Source organism: Porites lutea, chromosome 2, assembly GCF_958299795.1.
Source record: "Porites lutea chromosome 2, jaPorLute2.1, whole genome shotgun sequence".
NCBI lineage: Eukaryota > Metazoa > Cnidaria > Anthozoa > Scleractinia > Poritidae > Porites > Porites lutea.
In genome coordinates, this window is record NC_133202.1 from 31277105 (window position 1) to 31302390 (window position 25286).

Here is a 25286-nt window from a genome sequence, read left to right on the forward strand (position 1 = left end):
CGCTAAAAAAAATTCATTGCTCTTTAAAATGGCTTCAAAAAAACTGACCATCTCGGTATGTAGAAATAAAAATGTGTTACAGTAGTATAAATGGGGCATTCAAATGATCTCTCTTCGCGATCCAAGCGCGACCTCTCTTCCCGAGGAATTACCGGGCTGAAAACTGAAAAGTATAACTGAAGTGTTTTTACTTCACTGTCCTCCTCGTAAGAAAATGACAGGAGACGTTTATAGCTTAAAAGTTTATTGCGGATTACAAAGCGTCATACGTGTACTGACATAAGATATGATTTTCAGTTAAGGGCCATTCTCTTCACTGACTTGAATACTTTCCTTTGTATCCTCTGTGGGGTTTTAACCTCAACGACTTCCGTTTGGATCTCCAAGATCCTTTGCGCAACTAGTTAGGCACCATGGTGGGGTAGTTGCTTTGAAGAAAAAAACCCTACCAAGTCTAACCGAAACGAAGTATAGATCTGCAGCTCTCCGACACAACCAGTTGCGTGCGCACAGCTTCTTCATGTCACGCTGGAATGCTTTGTCACACTGGATTCGCGACCATCCATAATGTCGTCCCTGAAATCAGCGAAGACTTTTAGAACTTTAAACTTAGTTTGGTTCCTCCGGGATTTAATGATGTGAAGACACCCAAACAATAAATCGCTTGTTTTCTTTTTTATACAAAACCCAACTTAGCAATGCTGTTTCTCTCTAAGTGGACAAAACTGATAATGTAGCCTGTATAGCAGGCGTATTTTTCAGCGGGGCAGGCGAAGATGATTGTGTTCCTGTTACTGGTGCCAGTGTAAAATGCGACTCTTTCTTTACAAGACCAATAAACCTCTTTAGTATATACCAAAACAGTGGATAGTGTTTTTCGCTCGCTCTGATTGGCTACTCAATCAGTGAATATCCTGCACTATTCACTGATTCACCCCCAGTTCCTCCCAGTGAACGTCGCCAAACTCGCATTAAGTTGCGAGCAAAATGCCTTCCCGGTTTGCTGCCGTAACAAACAAAGAAATTTCACAACTAATCAAGCAAGCTGTTCCCGAAATACACGGAGAAGGTGACGAAGTTCGGTTTGGAAGTTTTAACAGGTAAAGCTTTGTCTTTTTTACTCGAATTTATCGATAAAACCGGTGAAAAAATTTTTTGTTTACAAATGCAAATTAAGCTTAAGTCTTGCGTTACTTTATTTAGTTGACTTGTTAATAAATAAGCTTAAAACTAAATTTAATTATTCTTTTTTTACAGAATGATTTTACTGCGCTTTTCACAAACATGCGAACTCTAAAGTTCAAATGCCGCCTTCACAACTGCGTTTTTCGCTGCCGTCAATCATAATTACGATCACAAGCAACGAACCTTGAAACACAGAAACACACAAAACGGATCGAAATCCACCAATCACAAATCACAAACCTTGACCTTTTGAAGATGATTGACGGCAGCGAAAAACGCAATCGTCAGTTGGCTTTTGAACTTCAGAATTCGCATGTTTGTGAAAAGCGCAGTAAATACAAAAAGAATTCACAACTCCTTCTGAAGAAATTTCCCCGCAAGAGCTAAACAAATGCTTTCAAAAGTTTTATTTGTCGGCAGCAAAAAGCGACGGCCGCCAGAGTTCAGTCATCACTCGCCAAAATTGTAATCGTTGGCAACAGTATTTGAGTTAAAAATCATCATTTTTGTGCTCAATTATCTCACTGTTTTAGTATGTACTAAAACAATTATTATTCACCTCAGTGTCGGCGGCTAGTGGTGGCTTCGCAGCTCGGTAAATTTACACAACTAGCCACCTTCACTTCGGTGAATAATTGTTATTTAGTTTGTATGTTTTGAGTTCCCATTACAGGCCATATGATAATACTCTAGAGGACTGTTTCTTTCAACTTTCATCTTATTCACGTGCGTATCTGTACTTAATTTATGACAAAGAATACTAAGAGTTTCCCTTGGACCTCTATTGGAAAAGCAAAACATACAAGCTTAAGAGGTCTATTCTTAACGAAAACTTCGAGCGAACAAAATTATTGCTTCAAAAGCCATAAAAATTCAGTCGGCAAAGAATAAAGAAAAGACAAAAAACCAACACAGAAAGCACATTTTCACGTTAGGGTAGCGACTGATGTGAAACGAGTTGGTCAGTATTCAGGGAATTCTGTAACTTAGAATCGCGTACATTTTAAGAGTGAAATTAAGTTTGTTTTTAGGTCCAATTCTTTATCAGGTATTTACGATATTGCTTTCATTGTTGACTGCATGTATTAGTCACATTCATCCTTTTATATATTTATTTATACATTTTATATTTTGTTCTAAATTGCGTAGTATGTAGTATATGAATTGCGTACTAAGCTAATATTAACCCCATAAATTTAAAATAATCCCTCTTTAAGTAAGAAAATGAAGTAAGTTTTACACAGAAATAGCAGACATCGTGTATGTCACAAGCAGGTTTAAATTTCTTCTTGAAGAAGAATGGGAGGTCTCCTGGTATAGAGCAACCATTAACGTCTACTTCGCATGAAGTCACTTCTGGGATCAAGAACAACACTACCAACGCACTAAGCATGGCGCATAAGGCTGAGCGTCTCATGGTGATTTCTGCTAGTCAAGGAGAGAACCTTAAAAAATAAACAACAGAAATTGCAGCTGAAGAACTTTAAAAGGTTATCTTTCAGCCCAGCCTGCGTGGTAGACGTTATCTAACTCCGGTTAGTAACGTCTGCGAAGCAATGCCGATATCTTTGTTCTTTACCTGCGTATAGACGTCTCCTATTTCCTTTGTTGCACGCGGAAAAGGGAAGTCTGCGTAACGCCGTCGCTAATCGTGTTCCAGCGTCCCGCTGGGTTCCCAAGATCTTGGGAACATGCTGTGATAGGTAGACACACAGTGCGCATTGTTTGACATAACGCTGATTGGTTGTTATCGAATCTTGTGTGATAATATACGCGCTGATTTATGTAATCTGGGTTTTCCAGCCAAAACAAATCAAAACGTGTGCCATTGTGTGCAGACCGTTCGAAATCTTGTGCAAGGCCGCGGAAAGTTTAACGTGTACGAGGAAATTATTTCTTTGCAATTTACTGTGCATGACACATCACATCATATTTGTAAACAGTGTCCGAGAAAACTACAAAAGCGGCGTGGACTCCGCACCAGGGAGGCATTTCGGACAAAGCCAGCCAAAGAAACTAAAATCTTTATTTAGCCGTAACAAACAGACGTCAAAGAAAATTTAAACACTTTTCAACTGATACTGAAATCAAATCCTATCAGGAACACCCACAGAAGCATGAACCACAGGAAATTATTACTTAGTATGCATGTAACAAACCTGCTTCATGACCTCTAAATGTAAGACTTAGTGCGGCAAAAACGAGATTTACTCAGTCAAAGTTTAGAATGCTACATGCACCGTGTAGTGCTAGTAACGTTCGCGTGATAGAGAAACGAAGAAAAACCTCTGTTCAAGCAGACTCTCAAGGTCAGGTTTCGCATTATCATGAGCTTATGATGTTGTGTTTGGCCTGTCAACTCTTATTTCTAACAGGATATTATTTCACAATTTATGCGAAATAGAATACCCTGCCGGTGGGACGCTGGAACACGATTAGCGACGGCGTCACTCAGACGTCCCTTTCCCGCGTGCAACAAAGGAAATAGGAGACGTCTGCACGCAGGCAACAAGTTCTGGACCTCCAACAGACTCAACGAATTACCGGAAATGCATGTCGAATTTCCCTTCAACCTGACTGGCAAATTAACAATCGATTTTTTTGACAGGCCAATCATCGCGCGTACTCAAATCCTGGTACACAGCTGGGGACCCAGAACAAGGATTTTAGGCGCTGTTTTGCAGACGGACTTAAAGGGACAGGTTCTCGTTCAGCGCATGCTCGGTAATCAAAATGCTGTTTTTTCTGCCGGGACATGCTGTATCGTCTATGAAAGCAATATGATCATGTTGTCAAAGAACCAATCTGGACACTCCCCTGGCAGTCCTTTGATCAACTTATGTACAAAAAGTTGTAAATTAATCCACCATAGAAGAAAACCCTCGGTTCAACAATAAATTCAACGTTGGTAGTGTTGGCATAATCCACTAATTTTTCTGCGATTTTAGTACTCCTCCATCCCACTTCAGGTTACTCTGAAATACTCTTCTACTTTGAAATACACTCTGAGATCGCTGAGATACATGTGAGTGGGATTATTAACCTATAGAATTAATAATAAATTGGAAAAAAAGTAATTTAATTAATGAGCGTGCGCTGAACCGTGAACCTGTCCCTTTAAGCAGAAGTTAATTTCCGTCTGAGGCGCAGGCTACTTTCAACCCAGCCTTTTAAGTGTTGTCAGTAGCCTGTTCACAGGCTATGTTGTCAGTGGACTGCGGAACCCTGTTTTTTTTAACCCTTGTGTTTTACCCTCCCCCCCCCCCCTTCTTCAATTATTAGAACACTATATGATTTTTCTTCCCCAGTTAAAAACCACAGTTTTGTCCCCTGACATTATTTCAAGCACTAGATCGAACCAGTGTCGTCGTCTTGAGGAAGTTCGAACATATCCGGTGCAACTCTTAAACTGCCCTACAATTGGTGTTTAGGATTAAATGGAATCGAAATCGATTGTGGCCGTCGTACTGATGAAGAGTCACGGATTATCAGATACTTCCAGCTCCTTAATTAATGATCTGCAGTTTGTATATGTTGTGGTTCAGATTTATCCCTGGTTTGAAGTTTTATTTCCCTTTGTTTGAAACTCATTATAACGCATTACCATATCCAGAAACAAAGGAAAATAAAATTTAAACCAAGGATAAAATTAAATTACAACATATATACCCTTTGAATTGGAAAATACCTGTGAAAGACCTAAACTAAGACGTAGTACAGGCATGTAAATAAACATGTCGTCCTGGGATATTGTTCATTAAAACTGTGCCATAACTTGCTATAAATATTGTTATATAATGCAATAGTAGCTTTAATGTAAATTACAATAGGCTTTACTGAATCAGGGGCACCCAACGACAATTTTCGGAAAATATCTGTTCGGAAGACGATGTGAGATCTAGAATTTTCGGAACATTTGTTGTAAAATTTCTTGCTTGGCTGCCTCTCCTAGGATTTTCGAACATCTAAAAAATGGTATACTTGCCTATTTTTAACGGATTTTTACCCTAAAAAGGTCACCTAGAATTTTCGGGAGCCTTTTTTTGGCTGGAATTTTCCAAAAGGTAAGTTTTGATCCCTATAATTTTCGGATCACTAGACTTTCAGCTAGGAAATCCGAACAGATGAAAAATTTTTAGGGGATAAAAATATGCCTATATCTACCGTTTAAATACTAAAATACGTTTAACAATGTTATGTTTAAGTGGTTTTGAACTATATTCTCGTTGGGTGCCCCTGCTGAATGCGACATAATGTAATTCTTGATCAACAGATGGAGTTTTTGAAACGAATACAAACCTTTGACACGCTCAGTAAGGTCTAGCAATAGGAAATACGGGACAGCAAACATGAATTAAATACGTTGGGTAAATGAACTGCTTTTGATATATGTATAGCTATGTATGTATGTCTGGCCCAAAGAATCCAGTTTCCTCAAAGCAAATGTAAAAAAAATAGAACTAAGAACAACCAAGGTGAAATAAACCGCAATAAGTTCGCCTGATAAGCCAAAAAAAAGGAGGAAAGAGATACAAAAATTGGCTGAATCGGAAAATACTGGCGACTAAATGCGGTATTATTAAAACTTGCTTTCAATTCTTGTTAGGGCTCATGGTGTAAAAGAGCGTAAAGAACATTCCCAGGAGAAATTCAACGCTTTGGAATTACAAAATGAATCTAAACATAGCAAAATTCCAGACGTACAAAAGTTGTTCGTCACTGCAAAATTCTTCTTTCTTGCAGTGGTGCTAATTCACCACAATTAGGCAATTTTAAATATCAGAATTTTTATTGCACGAATACAAATATTGTAAGAAGTATGTTAACCGTAAATCTATAAAGAGTGTGTCAAATATTGGACTGATATTCTAAGTTCACGACAGCAATGCATGGTCGCCTTTAAGGTTACCCCTTTTATAAAGCTGGCTCTGCAAGAGGCAAAATGAAGTTAATTCTTTGTTCTGTTTGGTTACCCGAGTGGGTTAAGATGGGCATCGCTTGCCTGCTCGGGACTATTAATCCATTCACCTAAGAGTTTTCTTTCTGCCAGTTATTAATTATGTATCCTTTACTTTGCAAGCTTGTTCGTTCAAGATGGCCGGATGTTGGCCACGACCTTTGTCTAGGTCTTTAAATAACGCAAAATTAAAAAAAAACAAAATGATATGATTAAATGAAAAAAAATAAAATGAAGTAAAGAAAAGAGAACTTGCACCGGGTGATTTGACCTCACGCTTGATGAACAAAGCGTACACGCCTATTACATAGAGACAATGAAAGAGTCGTCGACAGAATTGACCACTCCAGAAAATACCATAACATACCATAATGCTCTTTGTTTGTCGCCCCAAAGTTTTGCATAAGCATTGTCTAAAGTTTCTCTTGGGAGTTAAAATGGCCCCAAGAGAAACTGAAAACAATGCTTATGTAAAATTTTGGGGTGACAAACAAAGAGCATTATGGTATGTTGTGGTATTTCTGGAGTGCGGTCAATATCTAGGAAAGCACTTGATAACATCGACCTAAACCAGATGAGTCATCGATATGTCAGACTGCATTGTACTAGTCGCGTGTTGGTCGTTTGGGCACAAATAATATTAAAGAACCGTGTGTTTTAGATATCACCAAAAGGCAATTACTTGATAACGGCTGGGCTGAATGACAGCGATTCCTTGAACTCTCAGAAATCTGTGGCAACCTTCGGTGATTCTTGCTCTATGGTTTGGCCAAGTTTACTGTCTAACATAATTAATTACTGGGTCGGAAACTCTATATTACAATTTATATATGTTCACTGTTTCCCTGGAAATACTTGCAGTCATTAATTTAATTTTAAAATGCTTAGCTTATTGCCAACATCACACCGTATTACAAAGTGATTTTTTTTTATTTTCAGTTAACGAACGTTGCTTACTGTTAAAAATACACCTGTTTGCCTCTTCTGTGAGGTATTAACCCCTGAGAGTTTTGTTTGGATCTCCACGATTCTTTGCGCACGTATTTTTGCACCATGATTGAGTTGGGCTTTTAAAGAAAAAAGCCCCACCAACTCTTACTGAACCGTAGTAGACTTCTGCAATCCTCTTACACGTCCAGCGTTTGACCCCTCTGAACTTGTTGCAAACCTTCTTCATGTCACGCTGAAATGCTTTGTCGCATTGCCTTCGTCGCCACCTGTAATGTCGACCCTAAAAGAAAGAAAGAAAGAAAAAAAGAACTTGAGAACGAGAAACTAAGCTAACTAAATCATTTTCGATTATACAATGGAATCTATTTCTCTCATTTAGTAACAGAAAAAAAAAAAAATTCATGAAAAGTAATAATAAAAATAAATCCTAGCCCTGGGATGTTGCAGTACTTTAGTTTTCTAATTTTGCAAATTTAGGTATCTCACAAACTTTTTTTTGTCTTAACTTTTTTCCTGCAACCTACACTTGCTCGATCTGGAATGATCATGTAAACGACAAGAATAAAAACAACACCAAAAAAAATTCTTTATGACTTTAGTTGTGTTTGTGTGTGTGTGTTCTCTAATAGATAATAGGTAACGACTGATGAAAACGCCCTTCAGTATTCAGTATGTTCTAAAAATAAAAATAGCCAAATACTAAGGAGTTAATTTTAGTTCATCTTAGCTCCAATTTTCTTCTAGCCACTCAAAGATGTTTACGATATTGCTGTATTTTGGTCACTGTACTTTTTAGGCACGTTAATCTATTTTTTTGTCCTTTGTTCTAAATTTGGGTTTTTTAGTATGGCGTCATGCATTTATTTATTTATCTTTTGTTCTGGGTTTGCGTATGTAGCATCCAACTGTTAATTTGCGTAGTTAAGCTATCCTTATTTGTGAAGGTAAGAAATTGTTGCCGTCATTCTCATAAATGTATAGTAAGAAAATAAAGCCGTAAGTCTTACACAGTAGTAGCAGACATCGTGTTTGTTACAAGCTGGTTTAAATGTCCTCTTGTAGAAGAATGGAAGCTTTCCTGGTATGGAGCAACCATTAGCTTTTACGTTGCACGAGTTCACTTCTGTGGTCGAGAACAATACTACCAACAGACTAAGGCTGTGGTTCTCATGGCGATGTCAGCCAGACAGGGAGAAAACCTTAAAAAACAACAACAACAACAACAAAAACGGCTGAAAAATAGAAAACAATTAATAATAATAATAATAAAACCTGTGAAACTGAAGAAGCTGAAAGACTAGCTTTGAGCCCAGCCTTCGTGGTAACGCGGACCACACAATCTTTTCTTCCACCCTGGAGTTTTACATCCTCCTGATTATTCAAACGAAAACAGGTCTCTCTTCCCCAATAGACCGTTTTATCGATACGGCGGCCGTATTGAGTTTATTAGATTTAAGCAGTATTATAGGATGCCCAGGGGGCACTCGCTCAGTATTTACTCGCGCTTTTCGGGCAAAAAGAGAACTTCATTGTATATTCCCCAGGAAAAGGCGATCATTATTACATCCAAACACGGCACAACAATCTTTTTTTCCCATTACAATCTTTTTCTAAGAAAACGTAAAGAAAAATTGGCCTGAAAAACGCGCGTAAACTATGAGCGAGTATATCGGATCGTATTCATGCCCCCTGGGCATCCCATAATACTCCTTAAATCTAATTAGTTCGATATGGCCACCGTATCGGTAAAAAGGTCTATTCTAGATCAAGCAAATTTCTTCTTTCTAAAGACTGAGGTTCGAAGGATTAGAATGCTATTGGATGACAACACTGAACGCCACAAACTAACTCGCAAAATAGGCATTTAAGAGACTGTTGTGTGATTTGGAATGTTTTACACCAAAACTGTGCTATAAATATACTCATTTAGTATAAGAACACTGTCTATGGGTGAAAATAAGGTTTTTCTTGAATGCGACAATTGCAGAGTACCAAGGAGATTTATGTTTATTCTTGAAAAAAACACAAACCGTACATACGTTTAGTGGTGAGATTTCACAGGAGGAATTGACAACGTGATAACAACCAGCGAATTAAGTTTTCCCGACCGGTAAAAAAGTTGCTAAGGACTCCAAAAATACTTGAAGTTAACAGATAACATTAGAGGTCGAGTGTGGCATTTTTAAAGCTTAATTCAAGGGTTTGTGATTATCGTCAAACCGGCCCAAGTTAAATTAGAACGGTTGGGAAATTAGTTAACTGGAAACATACCGAGATCCAAGATTTCATCACAGCAACTTCTTACTTCTGCTAGTGTTGCTTATTAACCGTAATTTGTTAATTTGTTAATTTGCTGAGTTTTTTATTGAACTAAAACTAATATTGGAACAAATGATATTAAAAAGCAAGTGTGTCAAATATCGGAGTCCTAATATCTGAATATGGCACTCACGTGATTGGTAACGCGGGAACTTACGTCATGCAGTATTACTTGTAACTCTTCATGCATAGTCATTGTTTCAAGGAGCCCTGAACATTATTTGTAAAAATTCCGACGCAGAATTAGTTTAATAACCTCTAGCTCCACGAGCATCGTCTACACAATCTTGGGGGCAACCGGCTCAAAGACGTCTTCTGATTCAAAACGTCAAAACGTACATGCTGTATCCCACTGGATGCCGCAACGGCTACAGACAGTGATAAAAAAAAAAAAAGAAAAAAAAAGGGCATGCCAGTTACTGAAATTCTGAATACATGTATTCGATAGAGAAATAAACATCTTCCAGAAATTTCATGTAAAAATAAAGTTTCGATCAAAAGTTATAGTGCATGACTATTAGAGGAACGAACTTTTGGGACATCCTGTACAACAACAATCCTCAAGCCTAACGAAACGTTTGTGACGTACTATGAGCCCCACTTTAGCAATACTTATTTCATATTTAAACAATATTCCCGAATTAAGGCGTGCCTCAAAATCCAGCGCTATATTAGCAAGGAAGTGCTAAGTGCTAATAAAATATAAAATGTAATATATAAAATATAGAATATAATTGTTCGTAAGATTCTTTTGTAGAGACAAATATCAACCCAATAAAAAAGAATCTTCATTTCACTAAGGAATGTTATTTTTAACTAAAAGCTATACAAATGGGCCATTTCCGACTTCCTCCGGGCCCCTGTTTCAAAACGAGGGTACGTGCTCATCCTTTGATATGGAAATCATTTTTCATTCCCATGCAAATAAAACTCATTTTCACAAGAAAGGTTGTGCACCCAGCCTCATTTTGAAAGTGAGGGTTTTGGAACTCAGGGCCTATTGGCTGACCATACCACAAAATGGAAAGATTGCTTCCTTAGCTAAACTGCTTATACATTAATTAAATTGACCGATGTTTCACTTTAGTAAAAATTTATTTCCTGGTATTGAGGTGACAATGGAAGGGCAAAAGATGTAAACCATTGCTCCAATTCGATCATAATTGCATGTCGGTGAACCAAGGTCTTGAATGGAAGTGTGCCCTAGAGCACAGCATTTTAATCACTATGTCTTCGATAAGGCGAATCAATCGTGTCGTCATACTTCTTTTATATTGTGGCTCACTAATATGGCATACGATTCGAGCAGCAAAAGGCGTTGTAGAGCTAGTGCAATTTTGTTTTGTTTTTGTTTTTGTTTATCAATAATAGCTTGCATATGCACCTACACGTCATTTCCTTTCACCCGACTAACAACGGTACAAAAAATCCAATTACTTCGTTTCGACTTAGGAATCCCATTAACTCAAATTACCAGAAAAAAAAAATGCAAGGAAGTTGAGTCCCTTCTTCCTTTATCCACCTGTGTTAACTGATTGCAGACTTTGTTTATTATTATTTTTTACTGCGGGCTGGTGTTTAAAGGGAGTTCATTTCCTCCTAAAAGAGAATACCTTGTTACTATAGAAATGTATTTTTCAATTAATTTTCAATTAACTGTGTGTAGATTTGTAGCGCAGAAAGCGTATATTTTCAGTTTGCAGCTCTATGTATATAGTGTCTACCAATACAGAGGAAGTGATATTATATTATATGTCCAGAAATATATCAGGGATATCGGGCTGATTCTACCACGATCTCTTAATATTAGAAGAAGCTGCTATTTTATAGCTTGATCTTGAGCAAAAATAGTAAACATTGAACAATTTTTTCAATTTGTTACTTATTCTTCAGACTTCTACTAAGGAACGTGACTCGCTTTAATCATACGCGTCTAAATTGAAGTCAGCAGTTATTGGCATCATACGAACGACTCCTAGACAAACTCAAAGAAACTTTACAACAATAGACTGACTAAGACTACAGACAGATATCACAGTGACAAGAGACGGTCAAATCCTACTACTCGTGCTAAGGCTTGTGTCCTCACCACACCGGATAGAACCATATCCGATAGGGCTTTTTTCACACACAAGAACCGTCCGTGATTTCCGCGCGGTTTCTGTTATGGAGTGAACCTGTGCCACGCCGATCTTAAAAATGGATTTTCACATATTGGATAGGTTTTGTGAGGGTGGTAAACCAGATTTTCATTGGAATTTCGTGTCAACTGTTCATGTCTTTTTTTGGCGTTTTTCTCCGGCTTCTTTGACTGAATCGTGCTTATGCACCTATCAATGTAAAGCCGGCGGGAAGGGGGGGTGGGGGGGGGGGGGGGATGGGAGTCAGGTCATGGGGTAGGGATTTGACATTTTTCAAAAATTTGCAGTCAAATTCCCTACCCACGGGCAAATCATTCCAGTCAAATGCAACCAAATTTCCCCACCCCGGGCTGCACATTGCCGTCACATATCCCAAGGCTGGACCCAAGAAAGGCACAATAAAAATATCTCCAAATAAAACTCTGTAATCTTTATTCATATTATGTTGCTGCATCACCAAAGATAGATGTTCCTGTTACAGCTGCAATTATACGTTTTAACCATAATCCGTGTTACACTGCGTAGATTACAGGAACCTTTAGGAGAAAGTCCACATTTTGTCACTTTAAATATACCGTTCTTAGTTAAGGGTACACAGAAAGTCAGTTTTATAAGCTTACAGTGATTGTAGCGAATGATGGAAACACTGATCAATAATTGTACTTGCAAAAATCGACTTGCTTGCTGTTTACTTCCGTTTACTTTGATACCACAGTATCTCAAGAGGTTCAATTGATCAAAAACACGCTAAAACAAACAAAATTTGAAGACAAAACAGTAAAATCCACTCAGCTTTCGCTAGGTTCTTCTTGGTCTTCATGATTTCCAGATCTTTCCAGACCCTACGGCGCATGCGTGAAGCGTGGAAGTGGTAAACATAATTATGTTCGGTCTCAGTCTTTTTTGTCCGAGTCGGCAGTCAAAAATATCCACGTCGGGAGAAAAAAAGATTCTAATATCCCCTCCCCTGGGAGAACAAGATCAGTCAAATGTCCTACCCAGGGCCAACAAAGACAATTAAATCCCGACCCAATGCCCTGCCCCCCCCCCCGCCAGTATAACATTGATAGGTGCATTGTTCTGGTATGGTTTGAAAGGCCTCTTCCTCCAGCACAAGTTAGTTGACAAAATTGTCCTTGACCGTAAAAACTGATGACGTCACAAACAGTACAAGAGAGGTGGGTCCTCACAGGCGCTTACGGGCGGTTCCGGGGGTGAATGGGATAAAGAAAGTATGCAGTATTCTAATGCCATGAAAATCAACACTCGCCCACTAAAATGTAATTATTACTTTTTAATGCGGCCGCATGTGCATTCTACTAGTCGCGTGCTGGTCATTTGGGCACAAATAAATATTATAGAACCGTGTGTTTTAGATATCACCAAAAAAAAAAAGGCAATTACTTGATAACGGCTGGGCTGAACGAGAGCGAGTCCTTGAACTCTCAGAAATCTCTGGCAACCTTCGGTGATTCTCGTTTTACGGTTTGGCCAAGTTTACTGTCTTACACAGTTAATTACTGCGTCGGAAACTCTACATTACAATTAATATATGTTCACTGTCCCCGTGGAATTACTTGCAGGCTTTTATTTGGTTTTATCATGCTTAGCTTATCGCCAACATCGCACCGTATTAAAAAGTGATTTTTTTCTTCAGTTAACAAACATTCGTTCCTGTTTAAAATACTCTTGTTTCCCTTTTCTGTGAGGTCTTAACCCCAAAGTGTTTTGTTTGGATCTCCACGATTCTTTGCGCACGTCTTTTTGCACCATGATTGAGTTGGGCTTTTAAAGAAAAAAGCCCCACCAACTCTTACTGAACCGTAGTAGACGTCTGCAATCCTCTTGCACGCCCAGCGTTTGGCCCACCCGAATGTGTCGCACACCTTCTTCATGTCGTGCTGAAATGCTTTGTCGCATTGGTCTCGCTGCCACCTGTAATGTCGACCCTAAAAGAAAGAAAGAAAGAAAGAAAGAAAGAAAGAAAAGCTTTGTTTTCCTGCCCTTTAATGTGCAGGCAATCAAAAAATCATTTTCGATTATATAATGGAATCTATTTGTTTTATTTAATAACAGAAAAAAAATTAATGAATAAAAGGAATGATAAAAAGAAATCCTAGCCCTGGGATGTTGCAGTATTTTAGTTTTCTAATTTTGCAAAATTTAGGCATCTCCCAAACTTTTTGTTGTCTAAACTTTTTTCCTGCACTTACATTTGCTCCATCTGGAATAATTGTGTAAAAGAGAAGAACAAAAAACACCGCCAAAAAATTCTTTATGTCGTTAGTGTTCTCTAATAGATAATAGGCAACGACCGATACGAAAACGCCCTTCAATATTCAGTGAATTCTAAAAATAAAAATTGGCAAATATTAAGGAGTTAAATTTAGTTTGTCTTAGCTCCAATTTTGTACTAGCCACTCAAAGATATTTATGATATTGTTGTATTTTGGTCACTGTAGTTTTCAGGCATATTAATCTATTTGTTTGTCCTCTGTTCTAAATTTGGGTTTTTAGTATGGCATCATGTATTTATTTATTTATCTTGTGTTCTGGATTTGCGTATGTAGCATCCAACTGTTAATTTGCGTAGTTAAGCTATCCTTATTTATGAAGGTGAGACATTGTTGCCGTCATTCTGATAAATTTGTAGTAAGAAAATGAAGCAAGTCTTACACAGTAGTAGCAGACATCGTGTTTGTCACAAGCTGGTTTAAATGTCGCCTTGTAGGCGAATGGAAGGTCTCCTGGTATAGAGCAGCCATTGGTTTTTACGTAGCACGAGGTCACTTCTGTCGTCGAGAACAATACAACGAACAGACTAAGCAAGGCGCACAAGGAGGCGATTCTCATGGCGATGTCAGGCAGACCGGGAGAGAACCTTAAAAACAACAGAAAAAAAGCTAAAAAAATAATAATAATAAATCCACCTGATTATTCAAACGAACCCTGGTTTCTCTTCCTCAAATTCTAGATCAAGCAAATTTCTTCTTCTTAAAGAGGTTCGAATGATTAGAATACCATTGCATAACAACACTGAACACTGAACGTCACAAAATAACTCGCAACATAGGCATTTATGAGACTGTTGGTTCGGAATGTTTTACAGAAAAACTGTGCTAAAAATATACTCATTTAGTGTAAGAAAACCTAATGGAGCACCAAGGAGATGTATGTGCATAAACCGTACATACGTCTAGTGGTGAGATTATTTAACAGGAGGAATTGACAACATGATAACAACGAGCGAATTAAGTTTTCCCGATCGGTAACAAAGTTGCTAAGGACTCAGAAATTACTAGAGGCTGAGTGTGGCATTATTAAAGCTTAATTGAAGGGTTCGTGATTATCGTTAAACCGGCCCAAGTTAAATTAGAACGGTTAGGAAATTAGTTAACTGGAAACATACCGAGATCCAAGATTTCGTCACAGGATCTTCTTGCTTCTGGTAGTGTTGCTTATTAACCGCAATTTGGTAATTTTTGAATTTGGTGAGCTTTTTTATTGAACGAAAACTAATATTGGAACAAATGATATTAAAAAGCAAGTGTGTCAAATATTGGAGTCCTAATATTTGGGTATTGGAACTTACGTCATATAGTATTACTTATAACTCTCCATGCATAGTCCTCGTTTCAAGCAGCCCTGAACACTATTTTTAAAAAATTCCGACGCAGAATTAGTTTAGCAACCTAGTTCAGCGCGAGGTTTTGTTACAAAGGCAAAATTCCATTAACCTAAATGTAAGACATCATTTTCCCTCCGTTACCTTTTTTTAAACTAGCGTCAGTAATTCAGTCATCAAAATGAATGTGTAATCTTTGCAGAAATATAAACTAATATATGATAACCAATATAATTGTAACTTTTGTGTGGTCAATATGTTGGCCAAAAAGCTCATGTTCCGTGCGCTCGCTTTTTCGACATTCATTGAACCAAAAAATGGGAACAATGCTCCATGATGACTCCAGTAGACCATTTAACAGTTATCCTAGCCATTGAATGAATGTGAGGCTGAGGTTGACCTTGTTTTGATATAAACCTCCTTCCTTTTCTTATGGAAATTATGTTTGAAAGATACTAGTCAGCATAAGAACGGACGGGTTGTATCAAAAAAAGGTCAACTCCAGCCTTCTTTCCCCCTGTAACTGTAAAATAGACTATAGAGCGTTTTCGGTCACGTGCTCAGCAGCTATGCAAATTGCTTGGAATAAAAGAAAGTTTTAGCATGTGAAAAGAGTTCAATTCCCACAGGATTTTTTTTTGTACACAAACATGGCCGCCGATTCATTGTTTTGTACAAACAGTAGAGCCAACAAGAGAGCGAAATTATCTTCGAAACAAATCATTTTGTTTTTGAGAAAAAAAAAATTCAATCATGTAAAAGGTTAAGATGTATTAGAATAATTTATCAGAGAGTTGTTAGGTAACCTTAAGCTCAGATAATAGACGATATTCGTATTCCCCGACGGCCCTGGGACGAGAGACTTCACAGCATGATTGCGAGGCTAAAGCGGGGAACTTTTTGGCAAAAACACAAACAAACATTGGTTAGTCGCGGCTGAATCGCTGCAAAACGATAGAAATCAGCAAAAAAACTGTAAGATTTAAAAGCTGAAACCCGACGGGTAAGTTAAAGGGATATCTGTTTCAAAAAAACAAAACTGTGGGAAGGGCTAATCGTACTAAGAGCAAAAGTTAAAAAGCCACGAAGCCAAAAGAAGAAACTAGAAGTAATCAAGAAAATGGTATATCGTGTCAAAATATCAATACTCGAATCCTTTTTATAAGATTTTATTCTTATTCTTATTCTTTTTTTCTTGTGTGTATCTGTAGTGTGGAGTTAAAACTGCTCAGTGTTATCGTCTGCACCAAACTCTAAATGGCGTCGGGGATTTTAAGAACATCTCTGTTTGTATTAAATTATAAACTCGCTCACCAAGCACTCTTCTCATCAATATAATTATAGTTAGGATCGCTGTTTTTCTTAGTAATAATGAGCAGATCTTCCTTTTGTTGTTTGAAATAATGATCTCTCAAGTATGTAAGCCCTTCGGAACTTTACAATGTTAAAGATTTTCCTTAAATTCGGCAAACTCAGCCGTAGTTTTTTCATATTTGTTTGTCCTCTGGCGAGAAGGTCCCCGCATGAGCCTCGCATTCATGATCAAGGCCCACTCGTCCCAGGACTGTCGGAGAACACGAATTCTGTCTATTGTAAAAGTGGCTGGTTTTCCTCAAACTTAACTGCCCTCACTTAATTTCAGCATCACTAACTTCAAGCAGACAAGAGAGAATAATCATGAACTATTACATTAAAACATACAGCGACGTATATTGCCATGATCACAATATGGAATTACACTTTGTGCACGGTGGAAAGAAGCAAGTTGTAAAACTATTTTTTATCCGAACTCTGGTGTTCCTTGAAAACTGTTACGGAGAAATGTTCTGGCCAAGAAAAGACGACAGGAAACTCCTTCATTGCTATGGTCAGCATCTCTGGTTAACTACCTCCCTGGTACTTTGATAAACCACTACAGTTTGAGCATTCGAGGACAAGATTCCTCAATATACTTGAATTGGCTAAAACATTCGAACTCCTAATTCAAGTTATTAGAGAGTGCTACAACAACGTGTGCAACTGATCATCCTTGAAAATCTCCTTGGCACTATCTGCGGAAACATTGTCTGGTTCCAACAAGTTTCTTCTCTCCATGACGGAAACTTTCGTTAGTTTTAGCGCTAACACTGCCTAGGTTCATTCTTATTATTTTTGTCGTCGGAAGGCGACACTTATAAGTGGGGAATATGTGAGGGTACATTTTTGCTCAGTCTGCTTTATTGTTTGCGCTTCTCTTCGTAATCATTAATATTTATTCAGTATATTCTATTTATTTCGGTGTTGGGCATCTTAACTTTATCCAGGGATATTCGGAAATCAAAATTTCAACGATTATGTCAAATATCTTTTGTTAAGGGACAAACGATGGTGTTTACAAGCTGTCAGAACATCCGGACAAGCTTTAGATTCTACTAACAAGCCTTTGCTGCTCAGTTAAGTCTTTCACTAAAGATTCTTGCACCGACCTCTTTGGTGTTGAGAAAAATCAAAAAATAGAAGTTGGACGCACGGTCAATTGTAGGAAACATAAGCGTGGTTTCAGTCTTTCGCAATTAAAGATTTAGCTGAGGTTAAGAAACACCCCTTCAAGCTTGTTTAAGAAACATAGGCTGAAACAAGTTCGATAGATCAGTAGAAATAATAACTTCCCTTAGCAGATGCATTCAGCCGTGGAATGGGAAAATAGGCGTTTTCTGTAAACGAAGTTCGTTTATCTAAACCTGAAGATAGTTCTCACTTTCACTTCCAAACCTGAATCATAATCAGATTTCCTTATCTCATAAAAATCTTGTTGGGGCCACGCGACCCAACACCTTTTTAGCTGTTTGTTCTCAGTTGGGCTATTTTCAGCTAACTTTCACTTACCTTCCTACTTTCAAACTAGGGTTTCTTTCGACAGAATCTTAGGAAAATTTGGTTTCTTTCAAACCATCGTTTTAGCTTCTTGTATAGGAATTTGGCTATAGAGATATTTTCATGCAGTTTTGCAAATTTTTTTTCACGCGCAGCTAAATTCAACTTACTTCAGTATCTTTTTTTCTATCAGTTCTACCACCTCCTAACACCTATTTTTACGTCTAAGAGAACTATTGGCCTTTCTTAGAAACTACATAGCTTAATAGTTTACTATAAATACAACCACTTTGTACGCTTAACTTCGCTTCTTGGAACTTAGAAGAACCAAGAAGCTCAGGAATAAAACGTTGTTCAACTCAACTTCCTGTGTACCTCGACTCTCTCAAAATCTGTACCCTTAAACAATATACACTGTTATTACTGATATAGTAAAATTTATAAAATTTCTACAAACAGGTGCCCGTCATCTTAGCGATGCTTGGAGTCTGGTACAACAATTTCTTTGGTGCTCAGACGCATGGGCTCTTCCCCTATGACCAGGTGAGCCGTTTCTTTCATTTGTCTTCGTTGCAGCTTCAAGAAAACATTAACATTATCATTCTTGGAGCTGAAACTCCAATATGAAACATCATTCACTTTGTTTCCTATCCCTGGTCACTAAACTTCACCGCAAGCTTTTGGTATTTTGTGTAGGTGTAATAGATTGTCCGATTTCCTCCTGAGGGGTTCAAAATGTTACCACGCTCTGGGTACAGGTGGATAAAGGTAACGCCACGTGACCAGGAATCAACCAATGGCAGCCCCTGTTTACACCTTTTGCTGTTCATTAAGAGAAAATACGCATTCATTTACGTGAATTTTAGTCGGCAACCAACAGCGCGAAGATACATTCATTAGCGCGAAAAAGCGAACATTTGCACATAAATCAGATTCAATAACGATTTTTGCATTCTAATCAACATTCAATAACATTTTTGGGCATTCATTTGCGTCATTCGACATACAAAAGGGAAAAATATACTTTCATTAACGCCAACGTTCGAGTCATTAACATTATCTTGAAAATCATTTGGGACAATAGACAAACATTTAAGTGCAAACGCTACTCATTAACATTTTTATGGCACTGTTTGCAATTCAACAGCATTCCTGGACAGCTTAAGAATGGATAAGAGAAACATTAATGCTCTTGTACAATCAATTGAGTATCTTTACATTTAATATGCAAAAATCTATTTAAATATCCACTGCCCGCAGTTAGCAGATTTGCTAGTCGAGGCGAGCAGTGGTTACACGTATGTTATATATACATGTATACAAAGCTCACAAGAAAAAATAGAGAAAAAGAGTAAAAAATGTTAAATGAATAACTAAAATGGAATTCAATTCAATTAAGTTTACAATCATGTATATTATCTAACGTTATCTAATCCCGGTTAGTAAAGTCTGCGAAGCAGCACCGGTATATATCCTTGTTCTGGGCCCCCAACGAACTCAACGAGTTACCGGAAATGCGTGTCGAATTTCCCTTTAACCTGATTGGGAAATTGACAATAGCTTTTTTGACAAGGAAATCATGGCGCGTACTCAAATCCTGGTACACAACTGGGGGCTCAGAATCTTGAAGAATTTCGGCACTGTTTTGCAGACGGACTTAACCAGAAGTTAATTTCCGTCTGTAGGGAAGGCTACTTTCAACCCAGCCTTCTTAGTGTTCTCAGTGGACTGCAGAACCCCATTTTGTTTTACCCTTGGGTTTTACAACCCCCCGATTATTGGAGCATATTGCGATTTTTCTTCCCCAGTGGAAAACCACAATTTTGCCCCCTGACGTTATTTTAAGCTCTAAATCGAACCAGTTTCGTAGTCTTGAAGAAGTTCGAATATAACCGGTGCGCCTCTTAAACTGCTCTACAATTGGTGTAGGATTTAACGGAGTCGAAATCATCCTACTGATGAACAGTCACGGATTATCAGATACCTCCAGCTCCTTAATAATTTGCAGTTTGTATATGTTGAGTGTGGCGGTTCAGTTTTATCCTTAGCTTGACTTTTATTTCCCTTTGTTTCAAAGTCATTGTCACGCATTACCATATCCAAAAACAAAGGAAAATAAAATTTAAACCAAGGATAAAATTTAATTACAACATATATACCCGTTGAATAGACCTTTTTACTGATACAGCGGCCATATTGAATTAATTCGATTTAAGGAATATTATAGGATGCCCAGGGGGCATGAGCACATTTCGTTTGTATTTTCGACTCCTTTCGGGACATTTTTTCTTAAAGTTTTCTTACAATAAGATTGTAATGGGAAAAAAGATCCTTGTGTCGTGTTTGGCTGTAATAATGATCGCCTTTTTCTACTTTAGTATTAGAAATATAGTCTTTCACTGCATATTTCTCGGGAAAAAAGACGATCGTTATTACATCGAAACACGGCACAAGGATCTTTTTTCTCATTACAATCCTATTCTAAGAATACTTTAAGAAACAATGTCCTGAAAAGCGCTCGAAAATACAAACGAAATGTGCTCATGCTACCTGGGCATCCTATAATACTCCTCAAATCGAATTAATTCAATATGGCCGCCGTATTGGTAAAAAGGTCTATTGGATAATACCTCTGAAAGACGTAAACTAAGACGTATTATTAAAAACTGAATCATTGGATAATGCAATTCTAGTATTTTGATTGGCTTAGCCGTTATGGTATATGAGCTATTATACCATGCTCTCCATATATGGTCGGTGTACGCGTCAGTTTAAAATTGGAAGCTGGCTGAGTTTTTTTTTCGCGAAGGATAGAACGGCGCCCGAAGAAGCAAATTGTTTTAATTCATTTCTTAGAATACTAGAAATGCAATTTCATCGAAAGACAAAAACAAACAAAAAAGCCACAAGAGCTTGTTTGAACGTTTGTCGAAAAACACATAAAAACACATGGAACTAAAGTACCTTGACCAGCTACGAAAGAAGACAAGTGTAATTTCTTCATGATCGCGAAGCCATTCGCCGGTCGAGTCACTCGCCGATAGATAACTGCGGCTTGTTTATCCGACATCAAGAATATAAACCAAGAGTGACCAGCTACAAGTAAAGGCTATGCAGCCATTCACTAGAGCAATCGAGGAGGCAGTATAGCTTCTTTTCTCGTTCAGCAAAACCAGCTTGTGGTTTCAAACAACTTCATAACAAGCGACCGAGGTAATAGTTTTTCTCCGTTGTTCTTACTTTTATAACTGCCTCGAAAATCCAAATTCACAGTAATTTCGACGGCTGTCACTTGAAAATTCTTTTCCTTCACATTATCTGCCTGGTTTTTTTTAGCCTTTCTGCTGTGTAAAATCCTAGAATCCCGATGAGTTTTTAAAAAACTACTGTTCATCGCTACAATGTTTTGATTTTTCATTCATGCAGTCCAGGCGAGTCCGTTCGCGCGTTGACAGTTTTGATAGACGTGTGACATGTGAATAGCGGAAGTCCCTTGTCTTTTCCGGTTTGTTCTAGTCGGGGAGATTCAACGAGATTTTGTGGGCGTTTTTAATAAAACAATTATTCCACTCGCGCTTGTTGGATATGAGATGATTATAGCCAACTCGGCGCTACGCGCCTCGTAGCATTGGCTATCTATCATTTCTTATCGAACGCGCCCTCGTGGAATAATTGTTAATTATTCGTCATGCAAAATATTTCCCCGATCCTGATTGGCAAAAAGCACACGTTTAATTCACCATAACCAGTTACTGGTGGCCAAATTTGGAAGAATTTTGTGTTTAACGAGAAAATGACGTCAAAAATGCAGCGTTCTTGCTGGTTAATGCACCGTTAACCGAGAAGAACTGGGGACGAGGTTGAGTTGTTTTGGTTGTGAACTTGAAAAATGGCGGACATTCCACTCGTTTCAAGAGTAAGAACTAGGCGAAAAAATAGCTAAAAATATGGCAAGAACAGCAAGAAGACAACTCGAAGGGCGACATCTGCTATTTGGAAAATATTTGCGGAGCTGAACAGCCCCAAACGTGCACTATCGAAGATTAACTTAACATCCATGGTTCGATGGAGGTAAGCATGTTTTAGCCATGTTTTTAAAACACGAATTATTTTGAATGAATAATAAAACAATTATTGAATTCAGCTTTCGTATCATATGAAGAATTATGGAGATCTCGGAGGGTGTTAATAATTCTTCATAAGATACTCAGCCTCATTCATTAATTGTCAAATATAGGCAAGTGAATAAACATGTCATCCTGAGATGTTATTCATTAAAACTGTGTCACAACTTGCTATAAATATTGATATATAATGCAATAGTAGCTTTAATGTAAATTACTATAGGCTTTGCTGAGTGCGACATACTGTAATTCTTGAACAAGAGAGTCTGAGTTTTTGAAAAGAATACAAACCGTTGATACGCTCAGTAAGGTCTAGCAATAGGAAATACGGGACAAGAAACATGAATTAAATAAGTTGGGTAAATAAACTGCTTTTGACATATGTATGTGTGTCTTCTGGCCCAAAGAATCTAGTTTTTTTTTAAAGCAAATGCAAAAAAATAGAACTAAGAACGACCAAGGTGAAATAAACCGCAATAAGTTAGCCTGATAAGCCAAAAAAAAAAAAAAAGGAAAGAGATGCGACAATGGGCTGAATCAGAAAATACTGGCGACTAAATGCGCATTATTAAAACGTGCTTTCAATTTTTGTTAGGGCTCATGTGTAAAACAGCGTAAAGAACCTTTCCAGGAGAAATTCAAAGCTTTTGGAATTACAAAATGAATCTAAACATACCAAAATTCCAGACGTACAAAAGTTGTTCGTCACTGCAAAATTCTTCTTTCTTACGATGGTGTTAATTCACCACAATTAGGCAATTTTAAATATCAGAATTTTCATTGTACGAAAACAAGTATTGTAAGAAGTATGTCAATCGTAAATCTGTAAAGAGTGTGTCAAATATTGGACTGATATTCTAAGTTCACGCCAGCAATGCTTTAACTTACTTTTATAAAGCTGGCTCTGCAAGAGGCGAAATGAAGTTAATTCTTTGTTTTGTTTGGTTACCCGAGCGGGTTAAGATAGGAAGCGCTTGCCTGCTCGGGACTATTAATCCATTCACCCAAGAGTTTTCTTTCTGCCAGTTATTAATTATGAATCCTTCACTTTGCAAGCTTGTTCGTTCAAGATGGCCGGATGTTGGCCACGACCTTTCTCTAGGTCTTTAAATGACGCAAAATTAAAAAAAAAACAAAATGATTAAATGAAAAAAATAAAATGAAGTAAAGAAAACAGAACTTGAACCGGGTGATTTGACCTCACGCTTGATGAACAAAGGGTACACGCCTATTACATAGAGACAATGAAAGAGTCGTCGACAGAATTGACCTCTCCAGAAAATACCATAACATACCATAATGCTCTTTGTTTGTCGCCCCAAAGTTTTGCATAAGCATTGTCTTCAGTTTTTCTTGGGAGTTAAAATGGCCCCAAGAGAAACTGAAAACAATACCAATGTAAAATTTGGGGGTTATAAACAAAGAGCATTATGGTATGTTGTGGTATTTCTGAAGTGCGGTCACGTCAATGTCTTAGAGCCTGTTTACATGGGGGTGGGGGGCCCCAGGTAGGTAAGGTAACCTGCTTAGGTGAGGTAAAAAAAATAATAGCCCTCCTTTACAAGCAATCTTACAACCCCGCCATCCTGGGGTGCACTTTCTCAAGATTATTGAATGGTCGCTAAGCACTTAAACAAGAAAAATACTGGCAAACCACGTGTTTTGGCGATTAATGGACTTCTTCACTCACTTGTTGCTCTTACTGCAACCTTCAGTGCAATGGCTTTCTATTGTTAACTTTAATAATAATAAAAATCCACCTCCAAAGTGAATTTTGCGCGAATTTGGTGTATCACGAATACGACCCCGGCAAGGCGGGTTACCCCACATTAAAACGTTTACATGGCAAAATTTGACCCCGGCTGAGAGGGTAACCTGGTCTGGTAGACCGCGCTACCCGCCTTGGCGGGTCACCCCACCTATCATAAACCTATCGTAAACGTGATCAAATTAAAATGAGAGATGATATGGACAGGCGGGTTACCCAACCTAAGAGAGTTACCTCACCTACCTGGAGTCCCCCACCTCCATGTAAACAGGCCCTAAGTTGCTTATTCCAGGCGTTCCCGCATAGAATAATGTTACACGCATAGAATAATGTATTCATTATTTCAAACATCTAGGTATAACTGGATTGACGTAACACGACATCATCATGACATCGAATCCCGATTTTGTTGGCTGAACTCATATTTCACCCAATGTTTCCTCTAAAAATAGCTAGTTTGCGGACACAGACGATATATTTCCGGTCGTCACTTTTATCCACCCAAAGATACGTCTGTGTCCGCTGGCTACTCTAAAACTAGCCATAAAGCGAAAATACTTAAATGTGAAAGTACCAAGTTTGGCACGGATTTTGCTTCTGCGATTTGATTTACGATTGGCTAACGTGAACAATAGTCCTCGAGCAAATCTTTCCAGCGGAGGAGGTTTACTTTGGCCAAGTGACGTCCAATAGGCTACCCAGGGAGCCCAGGGTGGATTTAGTTTGATTTGGATTTGGTTGATATTTTTGCAAAGACCTAACATCTCTATGCTCAGTAAACTGCATTACAAATTTATCTGGAATTCCAGTTTCTGCAGCCCCCGGGTCGCTGTTGTTGAACGCAGGCTATGGTTTGTGTAAATTGACCTTCAATTCCAGCGTCTTTGCATACCTTTTTACCGTTTCCTACAGCATGTTGTGCCTACTGGACAATTTCCACACTAAACTAACCGCAAAATGTATAAAAAATATTGTGAGACTATTTTAACCTAACGCATACAATCTGCTGTTTCGTTTAAAACTTACTATTATCAGAATACTTGAACCGACGCGTAGAAGTTATAAAAATATAACGCCCGGCGTCCTTCCCCTGAACCACGTGGTAACATAAAAGCGTCGACTGCTTCTAAACAATCGAACACGCCGATAAAATGGTCAAAACAACTGAGCAAAGAAACCAAACAACACAAAGCAAACTCCTTTGAGGACGCCACAAAAAGTTTCTTAAAACCTTGTCGAAACCTCAAAATTTTATAAAGGTGATGTTACACGAGACGATTCGCAACGACGATTTTTAGCGAAACATAGCGACGCAATATTGGAACAATGTTGAAAGCATTCGAAGCAATGTCGCAACAGAATT

General features: G+C 38.1%; 2 long non-coding RNA genes across 2 annotated transcripts; both read right to left on the reverse strand.

Annotated features, from left to right (window-relative positions):
- Positions 1-254: 254 nt before the first annotated feature.
- On the reverse strand, positions 255-22904 carry LOC140926835 (uncharacterized). Its single transcript, XR_012164489.1, has 3 exons — positions 22832-22904; positions 2426-2630; positions 255-576 (listed from the first exon to the last, which is right to left on the reverse strand). It is a non-coding gene; the product is annotated as an uncharacterized lncRNA (long non-coding RNA).
- LOC140926834 (uncharacterized) lies at positions 7054-9379 on the reverse strand. The gene is made up of 3 exons (XR_012164488.1): positions 9365-9379; positions 8101-8292; positions 7054-7373 (listed from the first exon to the last, which is right to left on the reverse strand). It is a non-coding gene; the product is annotated as an uncharacterized lncRNA (long non-coding RNA).
- Positions 22905-25286: the final 2382 nt, after the last annotated feature.